Raw genomic sequence first — 14056 nt, 5'->3', positions numbered from 1 at the left:
GAAAAGTTTAGTTCAAGCTGTTGAATTTTAGAAAAATCATGATTGAAAAGTGACAAATTACAAGAAAGACACAAGCTGAGTAGGTTTTATGGGGCAAAGAGCAATGCAAGATTTATTTTTTTTAATGCTATTGTTCTGTGGACCTGTTAACCAGATCAAGATATGGTTTGCAGAGACAATATTACAGGAATGTCTTACAATTGCTATTTCTATCAAATTTCAAGATAAGAGGATGGTTACCCGTGGATCTGACTTCTCATTAGTGTCACAACATCAAGACAGACAGCTGAATCAAACAGCCCTTCTACCTCTTTATTCACAACACAGTAAAAGTCAAACTTTCAAAAACCCTCAAAATTGTCCCCAGTGGTTCCTAACCAGACTTTTAAATAGCCAGTCCCAGATTCCGAATAATGAATTCCAGTTGGCAATTTATATTGTAAACTAAAGACTTAGCAATTTACTAATATTATAACTATTTTAGTAGAACAAAAATTAAACAACAAAATAATCTGGACTATGCTTTCAACCCAACAGCCTTTGCTTCCAGCCCCATTCACACAAAAGACAGACAAACACATTTAAGGGGTAAATAAAAGAAAGAAACAAAATTGGCCAGATTACTGATGTGGTTTTCACTATGCGTTGTTCCAGAGGCACAGATGGTGATTTTTGGTTGATTTCACTAAGTTGTCAATCAGAGTCACATTTACAGTTCACTCAAATAAAGGCAGTAATGCTTATCATTTAGTTTTTTTTATTGTCTGGCCTTCCAAGAGCTGCTCATGGAAGGTTAGGCAAGGGGGCTTCAAATCTTTATGCTGTAGCATCAACAGATTTCCTTTCATAGAAACCACAGTCCAAAATCCAATTCAAACTGTGACCACTCCCTGAAAGACAGACTGACTGCTCCCCAAGGCTCCACGGAATCAGTGTTGGGCCCCTGCTGTATGTGATACACATAAGTGATTTTGGCTATAACATAGCAGAGTTGATCAGTAAGTTTGTGGATGATACGAAAGTTAGTGAAGTTTATTGCACAGGTTTCTATAAGCCATACTTTTAAGTTTACCATAATTGCTCTGATTTCTCTTGTACAATAACATTGTCATGTACAACAGCCATGTCTTGTGCTCCAATTCAAGCATGCTATCCCCCGTTCCATTTTCCACACCCTGATTGCTTCCCAGCCCAGGTGTTCGAAGGATCCTATTCTTAACTAACATTACAAAAGTCAGTCCAGAAATTCAACCGCCATCCTTTATACTTTCTATGGTTCAAGTGTTCCCTCAGTACAGGCAGGAACATCTGAAATTACAGTTTCAATTATTTACAAGGTGAGTGGAATCTGTATCCTTGAAATTACAGTAGAAATATATTGTATTCAACAAAATACCTGTTTAGTAGATGTGAAACATGGGAGTTATAGTCATAGGGCACAGAAAAAGTCTTTTGTCTCATTAGGCCTGCATCGGTCAAAAACAATCTCATTTGCAAGCACTAGACCTATACAGATCTTGTATCCCTTGGTATTAACAACTGTATGTCTAAATATTTCTTAAATGTTATGAGAGTTTCTGCCTCAACAACCCTTACAGACAATGAGTTCTAGAGTTCTACCACTGTCCGGGTGAAAAAATATTTCCTCTCATTCCCTCTAAATCTTCTGCCCCTTGCCTTAAATCTATGCTTCCTGATCACTATCCCTCCACCAAGGGAAAAGTTTCTTCCTGACTACTCTATGTCTTTCATAATTTTATACATCTCAATCAGGTGGAGGTCTGGTTTTATCTCTCAATTTCTAAGGAGGTACAAGTTACACAAGATCCAAAGTTGCAGTTCTTAATTTCTTTTAAAATAAAATCAACCAGCATGTCTTCTGGCTATAACTTAACTGAATTCATTGATAACAAATAATCTCACTAAGCTCCACTATTTTGGTGCAATGAACTTCCAGCTTGTTTGAGTTCAATTTACTTCAAAGCCACTTTTATCAATTTTTCAAACATTTGCCCACATTTTTTAAAATTAAAATAATTAATTTTTAAATTTCAAAGATGTATTATATCATTTCTGAAGTTATATTTTAGAACACATAAATGATGGCAAAAGATATACATAACATGATCAAGTCAAGTAGTCCACTAAATTCTATTTTAGTTCAATGGCTACTAAGTGTGCCAAATACTGCTGAACATTCGTAATAATACTGCATTTCAACCAGAGATCAATGCTTCAGAAGGGAGAGAGAAAAACAAATCGAAAACTCTAATTTTAAGAAGTATTTTAATCAGAGTGAAAAGCCATTGTAGTTGGTTAAAATTCATGTCTAAATATTTCCCAGTCCCCTTCCCTTGCCACAGTAGAAGGGTTATGCCCGAAACGTAGACTCTCTTGTTCCTCAGATGCTGCCTGACCTGTTGTGCTTTTTCCAGCATTACTCTACCAACTTTTGACTCTCAAGCTTCTGCAATCCTCACTATCTCCCAAAATATTTAGCATCCATTTGATCACAGTGCATTGAACAGGTCAACAAATGGTTTCTATAAATAAAACATCACATGCTTTGCATCAACACAAAATATTCCAGATGCTTACTCAAAGTTTGATGTCCTTGGTTGTTTTAAAATCATTTTGAACAACCTGATTTAAAGATAACATGTAAACAAATAAAGTGGAAGCAAGGTTATAAAGCTTGGTCAGTAAGTTTTAATTCCTCTTATTTACTTTCAGTAGAATCATGACAATGTGACAAATAATGTTTATTCAATTTAGATTCAAATGTAAGATTGCCAATTATCCAATATTTCTAATGGAGACGGATGGTGATCACTGGATTTGGCCAAAGGTGACACTGATTGATAAAGACAAAATCAGAGAAAAATAGTGTTGGCAGGATCCAAACAGGATACCATCTGTTTTGTCAATACAAAATTAAAGAAAAGTTTAACTCATTAGATTGTAATGATTGTTTCTGTGCTGTACTGTTATATGTGCTATTTTCTAATGGCAGCCAGAGTGAAGCAACACCCATACAATCAGGGGAAGGTTGAGGTATTAACCAGGAATTATCTACCTATTTGTTGTCATTGAAGCCATGCTTGCTATAAAAGACAAGAACAGGAAGGGACTTAAACAAAAGTCAAGTGGTATGTTGCAAAACAGCAATGACAAAGGTCCTAAGGCAATATGAGCCTTGGGCAGGGGGACTGTAAAACAAGATCGATTAAATGTTCTCTCTTTAAAACAAACTGAAAGACTAAGATTTCGTACAGTTAACCCATTCTACATTGGAGTCACTCCTTGCTCAATTCGGCCTCCACTAATTGATATTTAAAACAAAACTTTTTTCTTTTCTTTCACAGGATATGGGTATTACCGACAAAGTCAGCATTTAGTAGTGTTCTACATGTTTGGTAATTCAATAAACAACAGGAACATCATTGAATAAAACACAGTATATTTTAATTTTAAGGATACATATTCCTCTCATGAGTATTATAAGTATTTGCAACTATAATTGTATATGTTCCTGCAGGCTCTCAGTGAGCACTTGAAACATAGAGAGCAAAAAAGGATGCAGGTAGAATTCCTGGATTGAATTTCATGATGTCAGGTGGGAATAGTGTCTTCAGTATACTCAGGCTGAGGTGATTAGGATAGAGAAAATGGTGAAGATTTCAGTGACCTGTGGTAGAACTGGAACACAAGTTTTTGCTGTGACATCCATTATGATCCTGTCAGAGACTTTTTTTTATTGAAAGAGGGCACCAAATCCCCAGCAGCTAATTATGAAAATTATGCCACAAGATTCTCTATTTTAAAAAAAAACAAGAACAAACATTATTGTACATGTAAAGAGAGCCCATCACTAATTGTCTTTTAACTAAGAGGCCTGCTCAGACATTTCAGGGACAGTTAACAGTCAATCACTTGTCATGGGTCTGAAGTCACAAGTAAGTCAGGATGACAATGATGTTAGTGAAACAGTTGGGTTTTTATGATAATGATAGTTTCATGGACACCAAAATAGAGAATAGTCTTATATTAGTTGCCACATGGAAGGATCTCCGGATTATGGTCCAGTGACGTTCACACCATACCACTATCTCCCTTTAATTCAGAAGGTGCAAAAATATCTCCATTCCTGCACAGGTACGGAACCAGTATTTTTATTTTAGTAACTGAAGGGCAACAGTTCACAACTTCTCTCTCCAACTGAGGAGAGCAGATGATGAATGAGTACATATATTTTTCTCTCAAAAGAATGGTGAACAGACCAAACAAAAGTGCATGTCTCTAATGATAGGCCAAATCCAAGGTCAGGAAAGAGAACAAAGCAGAACTCTCTTTCCCCCACCATTTGTTTGATGTCACAGAACGGGTTTTTTAATGCAAAATTAATGTTACTACTACAATATCCAACTGAGAGGTCAGATTTTCCTAACTTCAAGCTGAAACAAAGATGACAAATCAGCTGAACACACAATGCAACATAAGACTGAAGCTCTCCAGCTTTGAACCAGACCATATCTCACTAGAATCTCATACAAACGTGCACAGAAGTTTTTTAAAAAGCAGGAGTGTCAATCGGCCCCCTTGGCCTGCTCTGCTGTTTGACAAGGTCACGGCTGATTTTATTGAACTTTTTTTACTTTGGTCTCAACTCCGCCTTCCTGTCTCGCACATAGATCGTTTGGCTCACTAGTTAGTCAAAAATCTAACTTATTCAACCTTTAAAATATACAATGACACTGCCTCTACTATTCTCTGGGAAACACCAACAGAAAAAAGTTCCAATCTCAGCATTAAATAGGAGTCCCTTTATTTTTAGGCTGTATCCCAAAGTTCTCTTCATTCCCACAAAGAGAAGTATCTTTCAGCATCCACCATGTCAAGTCCCTTTAGGATCTTACATGTTTTAATAAATTTACCTCTCGTTCTTCTAAACTTCAACAGATAAAGGCCAAACGTGTCTAAACGCTTCTTAGTAAGCTAACACCTTTATCACAGGAATCAATCAAGTAAACCTTCTCTAAACTGCTTCTAGTGGAATTCTATCCTTTTTCAAATAAGATGGAAATGGTGTAGTACTCCAGATGTGGTTTACCTGATGGCCTGTATTTTGTAGCAAAACATTCATTCTTTAATACTCCCATTCTCCTTGCAATAAATAACGGTCCACAGTGTTCTTCATCACTTGCTGAAACTGTATACTAACTTTTTTTTGTTCTAAGTGTGCCAGGGAACTCCAGATTATTCTCTACCGCAATGTTCTGTAACTTCTCCCCATTTAAATCTTTTTATTCTTCCTGCCAAAGTGGACACATTTACATCTTCCCATGTTCTACTCCATTTGCCAAATTGCTGCTCACTATCTTGCACCTGTTGCAGTCTCCTTATGGCCTTTTCACAATTTAATCCCCGACCAATCTTTGTCCTCTAATCAAATGTACCCCACCACATTTGGTCCCTTTATCCAAGTCACTGATATGGATTGCAAACAGTTGAAGCTCCAACACCGAACCCTGCAGTACACATGAAAGTGACCCAATTATGCTTACTGTCTGCTTCCTGCAAGCTAATTAATCCTGCTTCCATATTAATATGTTACCCTTACAACATGAACTTGTATTGTGTGTCATTGCCTTTGATGTGATACCTTGTCAAACATCATCAGAAAATCCAAGTATACCATATCGAAAGTTTCCTTTTAGCCACATTGCTGGTTACTCTCTCAAAAGAAAACTAATAAATTCATCAATCACAACTTCCTTATTTAATTTTGTTTTGGAAGTTTCCTACTATAATCTGCTTAACAATGAAATCCAGGATTTTTCCTCTGACATAGGTTTAGCTAACTGGTCTGTGATTTCCTGATATGTTCCAATGTAATAGCTTCCACTATCCCACATAACAGTAATCTACGAAAGAATTCATTCCTGTCTTTTTAAAGTGAATTGCACACTCCTAATGAGGGTAGGTGAGGTGAAGAGGAGTAATGTTCACAGAAATTAGTGCTACACTATCATAACAATTTTTTTAATGCAGCATTAATCCCCACTGACAATGTGGAATTACACTTCTGATCGAGCCAGTATCTTCAGCAAGAGGATTTTTTTTTTTAAAAAATCACACGGACAGTAAAAATCCTCAATAAAATGAAGTTATTTTTAGAGGTGTTTCCTCAGTAAGTAATAATACAGAAAAGAATGTCACTTATTAATTTTATTTTAAATTAACGTTTTTTATTAACAACTGCAATGAGAAAGAAATAAAACGAAATTCACTTCAATTAGCTTGAAACATGAAGGAGGTTGTAGAAGCTATTAGAAAACAAATACTTCAACAAATACCTGCATTCATAGGTATCACAACAAGCTACACCAGAAGAGTTGCTAATAGGAAACTGTTTTATATGCGAAAAGAACTCAAGAAATCTCCAAATTACTTAGAAAAATATGAAGCCAACAGTCAGCAAATTCTGCACATCAATTATTTTACTAAAATCCCACTGCATTAGACATTAAACATTATTTTCTGATGCACAAGTTAGCAAAATCCACAAAATGGAACCTATTCACTGGCATCATTGTTGAATTGATTATATTAATCACAACTTGAAAAAAAACAGCTAATCTACCTGTTTGGCTACAAGCCAGTTACTATAAAAGGAACTGAGGCACGATGATAATTTGGCAGATAATCAATGCCCTTTACCATTAAATGAAAGCTCTATTAGCATCACTATAATCACAAAGTCAGTGTGTGTGTGGTACACTACAAAGCATCACAGAGTTCCAACTCTGGATCTGTTGTTCTACCTGATGCTGACGTCAACGTGTCCAAACTTATGCCTAAATGTTACTTCAAGGAATCCCCTCTTCAACACCAAGTACTTTTAGAAGTTGTAATCTAGATAACTGTCATAGAAACATTCAGCAGCTCTTTGCTTCCAAATTACAGTTGGCGAATTATACTGGGAAATATAAAGTTATTGGAACAAGACAATGTGAAACTAACAAGGAGTCATTATCCAAGCTTACTAATATTTGTAAAGTAAAATAAACCTTAAAGATCATTTCTATATATCTGTAAATAGCTACATTTTCTAGAGAAAAGTTATGGTTCAGATGTCCACTTGCATCATAAACCTTTTCAATAAAGACTATTACAGTGAAGGAATTGCAATACAGTATAAAACATGATCAAAATACATTTTTTAGAAGTTCCAAGTAACAAAGATGTGTTATTTCAAGGGCCAATTGAAAGCAGTGGTGACTTGCTACTGGAAATTTGGATGGTGCGACTGAAGGAGCATGAGTGAGTTTTTATAGTACCCCACTTGTAGATGCTACATACAGCTACAACTTTGGATATGTGGTGAAGACAGTGAATAAAGAAGAAGGTGTTTGATGGGATGCCAATCAAACAGGCTTTGCTGTCCTGGATGAAGTCATGCTTCACGAGTGCTGTAGGTAAGTGAGGATTATTTTGTCATACTCCTGACTTGTGTCTTGTCGATAACGGACAGGTATTAGGGATTAGGTGGGGAGTTACTCACTGCAGGATTTCTTGCCTCTGCTCTGTAGCCAAAGTATTTATATGGCCGGCCCAGGTCAGACTGCTTTGTGCAGAGGTTTTGGGTTTGGGGTCTGGCTCAAAACATAACTTCCTCACACCAACAGCCCAGCATATCAGTGAAAAAGACAAAGCTGAAGCATCTGCAACCATCTTCACCCAGATATGAAAAATAGATAACCCACCACAGCCTCCTCAAATTCCCCATAATCCCAGAGCCCAGCCTTCAACCATCTCAATTCACTCCCAAGTGATGACTTGAAATGAGTAAAGGCCTTACATATTGCAAAGGATATGGGGCCTCACAACACTCTGCCAACAATGCTGAAGGAATATTTTTCTAAAACTAGCTACACCATAGCTTAGCTGTTCAGTACAGTTAAAACATGAGCAACACAGAAAATCGCCTAAGGATGTCCTGTCACAAAAAAGCAGGACAAATTTATGTTGGCCAATTGCTGCTCTACTTTCAATCATCGACCAAGTGATGGATGACATCATCAATAATGCTATCAATGAGCAATTACTCAACATTAACCTGCTCACTCACGCTCAGTTTGAGCTCTGCCAGGCCCACTCATTCCTGATCTCATCACAGACTTGATCCAAACACAGACAAAAGATGTGAACTCAAGAGGAATTTTGGGTTACATCACGACAGCAAATGACCAAGCATAACATCAAGGAACCCTGAAAAATACTCCAGTCGATTTGAATTAGGGGGAAAACTCTTATACAGACACAGAGTGATAACTAGTAAAAAGGAAGACAGCTGGGTTTGTTGTCAATTATCTTAGTTACAAGACATCATTTCAGAGCTCCTCAAGGTAGTGCCATAGGCCCAAATGCCTTCAGCTGCTTCAATGACTTTCTCTACATCAAACGTCAGAATTCAGAATGTTTGCTGATGCTTGCACAATGTTCAGCATTATTCATGATTCATAATATCTTTGCTTACGCTGTTGGGGAGGATTTAAGCTAATATGGCAGGAGGATAGGAGCCAAATGAGGAGGTTAGTGGACAGTAAGGAGGTAGTAACTAACGTCTGTAAGGAACTAGACAATGAAGTCAGCGTGACTAAGGGTAAGAGTAGGCATGGAGCAGATGATGAGTGCAAAGGGACTGGTAGTCTGAGGTGCATTTGTTTTAATGCAAGTAGTGTAGTAGGGAAGGCAGATGAACTTGGGGCTTGGATTAGTACCTGGGAGTATGATGTTATTGCTATTACTGAGACTTGGTTGAGGGAAGGGCATGATTGTCAACTACATATCCCATGATACCGATGCTTCAGGTGGGATAGAGAGGGAGGTAAAAGGGGTGGAAGAGTTGCATTACTGGTCAGAGAGAATATCACAGCTATGCTGAAGGAGGGCACTATGGAAGACTCGAGCAGTGAGGCAATATGGATAGAGCTCCGAAATAGGAAGGGTGCGGTCATAATGTCGGGGCTGTACTACAGGCCTCCCAACAGCAAGTGAGAGACAGGGGTACAAATATGTAAACAGATTATGGAAAGATGTAGGAGCAACAGGGTGGTGGTGAGATTTTAATTTTCCCAACATTGACTGGAATTCAGTTAGTGTTAGAGGTCTAGATGGTGCAAAATTTGTCAGGAGCATTCAGGAGGGTTTTCTCGAGCAGTATGTAAATAGTCCACCTCGGAAAGGGGCCACACTGGACCAGGTGTTGCTAAATGAGCCAGGCCAGGTGATTAAGTTTCAGTAGGCAATTACTTTTGGAATGATGATCACAATTCTATAAGTTTGAGGATGCTCATGGACAAAGACGAGAGTGGTCCTAAAGGAAGAGTGTTAATTTGGGGAAAGGCCAACTATACCAAAATTCAGCAAGAGCTGGGGAATGGAGATTGGGAAGCAGCTGTTTGAAGGTAAACCCAATTTGTTATGTGGGAGGCTTTTAAAAGAGAGGTTAGAGTACAGGAGAGACAATGTTCCTGTGAAAATGAGGGATTGAAATGGCAAGATTAGGGAACCATGGATGACAGATGAAATTGTAAGACTAGCTAAGAAAAAGGAAGCATACATAAGGGCTAGGCGATTGAACACAGACGAAGTTTTGGAAGAATATCTGGAGCGTAGGACGTTTCTGAAATGAGGAATTAAGAGGGCTAAAAGGGGTCATGAAATATCTTTAGCAAACAGGGTTAAGGAAAATCCCAAAGCTTTTTATTCATATATGAGCAGCAAGACAAAGGTTGGCCCAATCAAAGATAAAGGAGGAAAGTTACATGTAGAGTCAGAGAAAATGGATGAGATTCCTAATGAGTACTTTGCATCGGTATTCACCGAGGAGAGGGACATGACGGATGTTGAGGTTAGGGATAGGTTATTCATAGTCAAGTCAACATAAGGAGAGAGGAAATGTTGGGTATTCTAAAAGGAATTAAGGTGGACATGTCTGGATGGGATCTATCCCAGGTTACTGAGGGAAGCAAGGGAGGAAAGAGCTGGGACCTTAACAGATACCTTTGCAGCATCCTTGAACACAGCTGAAGTCCCGGAGGACTTGAGAATTACTAACGTTGTCCCCTTGTTTAAGAAGGGTAGCAGGGATAATCCAGGTAATTACAGACCGGTGAGCCTGACATCAGTGATAGGGAACCTCTGGAGAAGATACTGAAGGATACTATCGATTCCCATTTGGAAGAAAATAAGCTAATCAGTGATAGGCAACATGGTTGTGTGCAGGGAAGGCAGGTCTTACCAACGTAACCAAATTCTCTGAGGAAGTGACCAAGTTGATTGATGAGGGAAGGGCTATAGATGTCATATACATGGGCTTCAGTAAGGCATTTTAAAAGGTTCCCAAATGGTAGGTTGATGGAGAAAGTGAAGTCGCATGAGGTTCAGGGTGTTTTAGGTAGATGGATAAACAACTTGCCTGTGCAACAGGAGACAGAGAGAGTAGTAGTGGAAGGGAGTTTCTCAAAATGGAGAACTGTAACCAGTGGTATTCCACACAGTGGTTTCCCAGCATGGACCATTGTTGTTTGTAATATATATATAAATGATCTGGAGGAAGGTATAGGTAGTCTGATTAGTAAGTTTGCAGATGACATTAAGATTGGTGGAGTAGCAGATAGTGAAGGGGACTGTCAGAGAATACAACAGAATATAGATAGATTGGAGAGCTGAGCTGAAAAATGGCAGATGGAGTTCAATCCGGCAAATGGGAGTGGATGCATTTTGGGAGATCCAATTCAAGAGTGAAGTATACGATAAATTGGAAAAGTCATTGGGAAAATTCATGGAGAGATCTGGGTGTTCGGGTACATCGTATCCTGAAGGTGGCAGGTCAATAGAGTGGTCAAGGCGGCATATGGAATGCTTTCCCTCATCGGACAGGGTGTTGAGTACAAGAGTTAGCAGATCATGTTACAGTTGTATAAGACTTTGATTCAGCCACATTTGGAATACGGTGTACAGTTGGCTGCCACATTCTAAAAGGACGTGGATGCTTTGGAGTGGGTGCAGAGGAGGTTCACCAGGATGTTGCCTGGTATGGAGGGCACTAGCTATGAAGAGAGGTTGAGTAGATTAGGATTATTTTCATTAGAAAGTGGGAGGTTGAGGGGGTACACGATTGAGGTCTACAAAATCATGAGAGGTATAGAAAGGGTGGATAGCAAGAAGCTTTCCCCCCCCCCAGAGTGGGGAACTCAATTACTAGGGTTCACGAGTTCAAGGTGAGAGGGGTAAGTTTAAGGGAGATATGCGTGGAAAGTTCTTTACACAGAGGGTGGTGGGCGCCTGGAATGCATTGCCAGCAGAGGTGGTAGACACAGGCACGATAGCAACATTTAAGATGTACCTAGACAGATATATGAATGGGCAGGAAACAGAGGGATATTAGATTCTTAGAAAATAAGCGATAGATTTAGATAGAGGATCTGATTGGCGCAGGCTTGGAGGGCCGAAGGGCCTGTTCCTGTGCTGTAATTTCCTTTGTTCTTTGTTCCTCAGATATCAGAGCAATTTCTAAGCTTGGGCTGATAAGTGACAAGTAACATTTGCAATACACGTGCCAGTCAATGGACGTCTTCAACAAATAGGAATTTACCAACTGCTCCTTAATATTCAATGGCATTAGTAAAACTGAGCCAAAGGTGAAGAGAATACACCAGTGCTCACAGCAGGAAGATTCAGAATAGCTGTGCAGCCATGCAGTTTAGAAGGAACATTAACCGTCACGTCCAGCAGCAGACGTAGTGGAACAAATTAACTTCCCATGAAGCCATACATTATCCTGACTTGAAACTACATCACCATTCTTTCATTGTTGCTGGGAGAAATTCCTGGAACTCTCTCCTTAACAGCACTATGGTGTAGCAATCATGTCTAGGGTGTAGTGGTACAAGACGGCAGCTCACCACAGCCTTCTGAAAGCAATTAAGAACAGAATGAAAGCTAGCCAAGCCAGTGACTCCCACATCCATTGAACAAGTAAACATCCTCAACACATATGCATGCCACACCCACTAAGCCCTCGCTCCACAAATAACCTCCCTCAAATCACACGGATCCCAACGACAAACCCTCGTCAACTTCACTACACAGAGGCCCTCCCCACCTTTACTCACAGCTGCTTCACCAACATATAATCCCTCCAAACTTAAACTTCCCAGTCCCCACCTGTAATGATTGTGAATGGTCACCCAGCTGGACCTCGGAATAGGAGTTCCCTGTTTGGGGCTGTTAATCTGATCCAAATCAGGGAGCCCTTGCTGACAGTGAAAAGGAGGAGTATCCTCCAACTCTATTTTGATTTAATCCCTGCCCTCCCCTTCACTGTTTGATCACACAGCACTGCCTTTTGTGAAGGGCACTGCTTGTCACTGGCCACTCGGGTGTTTCCTTTCTTCCTGGTGGTGGAAATCGAATAAAGATTTGTACACCTTGTATCTCTCACTGTGTCTCACACCTGCACACACACATGGGTGCTGGGGAAAAAAATAAGCACTACCGTAGTAAGGCGGTAGTGTGGGGGTTTAAAAAATGAGAAAAAATAGAAAAAGGAGCAGTATCCTCCAACTCTATTTTGATTTAATCCCTGCCCCCTCCCCTTCACTTTTTGATCACACAGCATTGCTCTTTGTCGAGAAGGGCAGTGCTTATCGCTGGCCACTCGGGTGTTTCCTTTCTTCCCGGTGGTGGAATATAAATAAAGATTTACACACTTATTGTTCTTCAGTGTGTCCAACACCTGCACACACACGACATGGGTGCAGGGGAAAATAAGCACTACTGCTGTTAGGCGGTTGTGTGGGGAAATAAAAAGCAAGAAAAAAAAGGGGAGTCAAAGGTTCTGAAAAAAAAGTGTCACAGGTTCTGACACTCTGGGTGCTGACTCTGACTAAGCTGTGCTAGAGTCAAGGAATTTCTGTGTGTAATAAACAGTGACATTATTCTTCCTACCAAAGTACATAATCTCATATCCACACTGTATTCCATCTGCCACTTCTTTGCTCACACTCCTAGCCTGTCCAAATTCTTCCTGCTTCCTCCACTTATCTTTGTGTTATCTGCAAACTTAGCAACAATGCTCTCGGTTCCTTCATCCAGATCATTAATGTATAATTTGAATAGCTGTGATTCCAACATTGACCCCTGCGAAACTTCACTAGTCACCAGTTACCATCTTCCAAAAGAAATAATCACTTGATCCCCACAGGCCATCTTCTTCTATGTTCTATCCATGCCAGTAACATATAATAACACCATGGACTCATCTTATTGAGCAGCCTCCTGTGCGACACATTGTCAAAGGCCTTCAAAAAATCCAAATAGATTACATCAACCAACTCTCCTTTGTCCAACTTGCTCATCATCTCCTCAAAAAACTAACAGATTTCTCAGGCATGACCTCTCCATATCAAAGTATGCCGCAATCTCATCCTTAATAATGGACTCTAAAATCTTACTAACAGCTGAGGTCAAGCTAACCAGCCTATAATTTCTCATCTTCTGCCTGCCCCCTTTCTTAAACAGTGGTATTACATTAACCATTTCCCAGTTTGCTGGGACCCTCCCTGATTCCAGTGATACATGATCAATGCCTCTTCAATCTCCTCAGCTACCTCCTTCAGAACATGACGTGTCGTCCATTTGGTCCAGATGATTTATCTGCCTTCGGACTTCAGTTTTCCCAGCACCATCTTAGTTGATGGTCACTGCACTCAACCTCTGCCCCCTGACTTTCTTGAAGTTCTGGTATGCTACTGGTGTCTTACATCATGAAAATCAATGCAAAGTACTTACACAGTTCCTCTGCCATTTTTTCTGTTCCCCATTACTACTTTCCCAGCAGTCCAGCGTCCACTCTTGTGTCTCTTTTACCTTTTGTGTATCTTAAATACTCTTCCAATCATCTTTTATATTACGCGCTAGCTCAACCTCATTTCATTTTCTTCCCACTTATTGAATTTTCAGTTGTGCCCGGTTGGTTTTTAACAAG

General features: G+C 39.5%; 1 protein-coding gene across 3 annotated transcripts in view; it reads right to left on the bottom strand.

Moving 5' to 3' along the window:
- Nucleotides 1-14056, bottom strand: part of tex10 (testis expressed 10) — a 100699-nt gene that overhangs the window by 31094 nt on the left and 55549 nt on the right. The gene's annotated exons all lie outside the window — the stretch shown is intronic.

This window comes from Chiloscyllium plagiosum, chromosome 5 (genome assembly GCF_004010195.1).
Source record: "Chiloscyllium plagiosum isolate BGI_BamShark_2017 chromosome 5, ASM401019v2, whole genome shotgun sequence".
NCBI lineage: Eukaryota > Metazoa > Chordata > Chondrichthyes > Orectolobiformes > Hemiscylliidae > Chiloscyllium > Chiloscyllium plagiosum.
The sequence above is the reverse complement of the archived record's forward strand: the minus strand, read 5'-3'. Positions and strand labels throughout refer to the sequence as shown.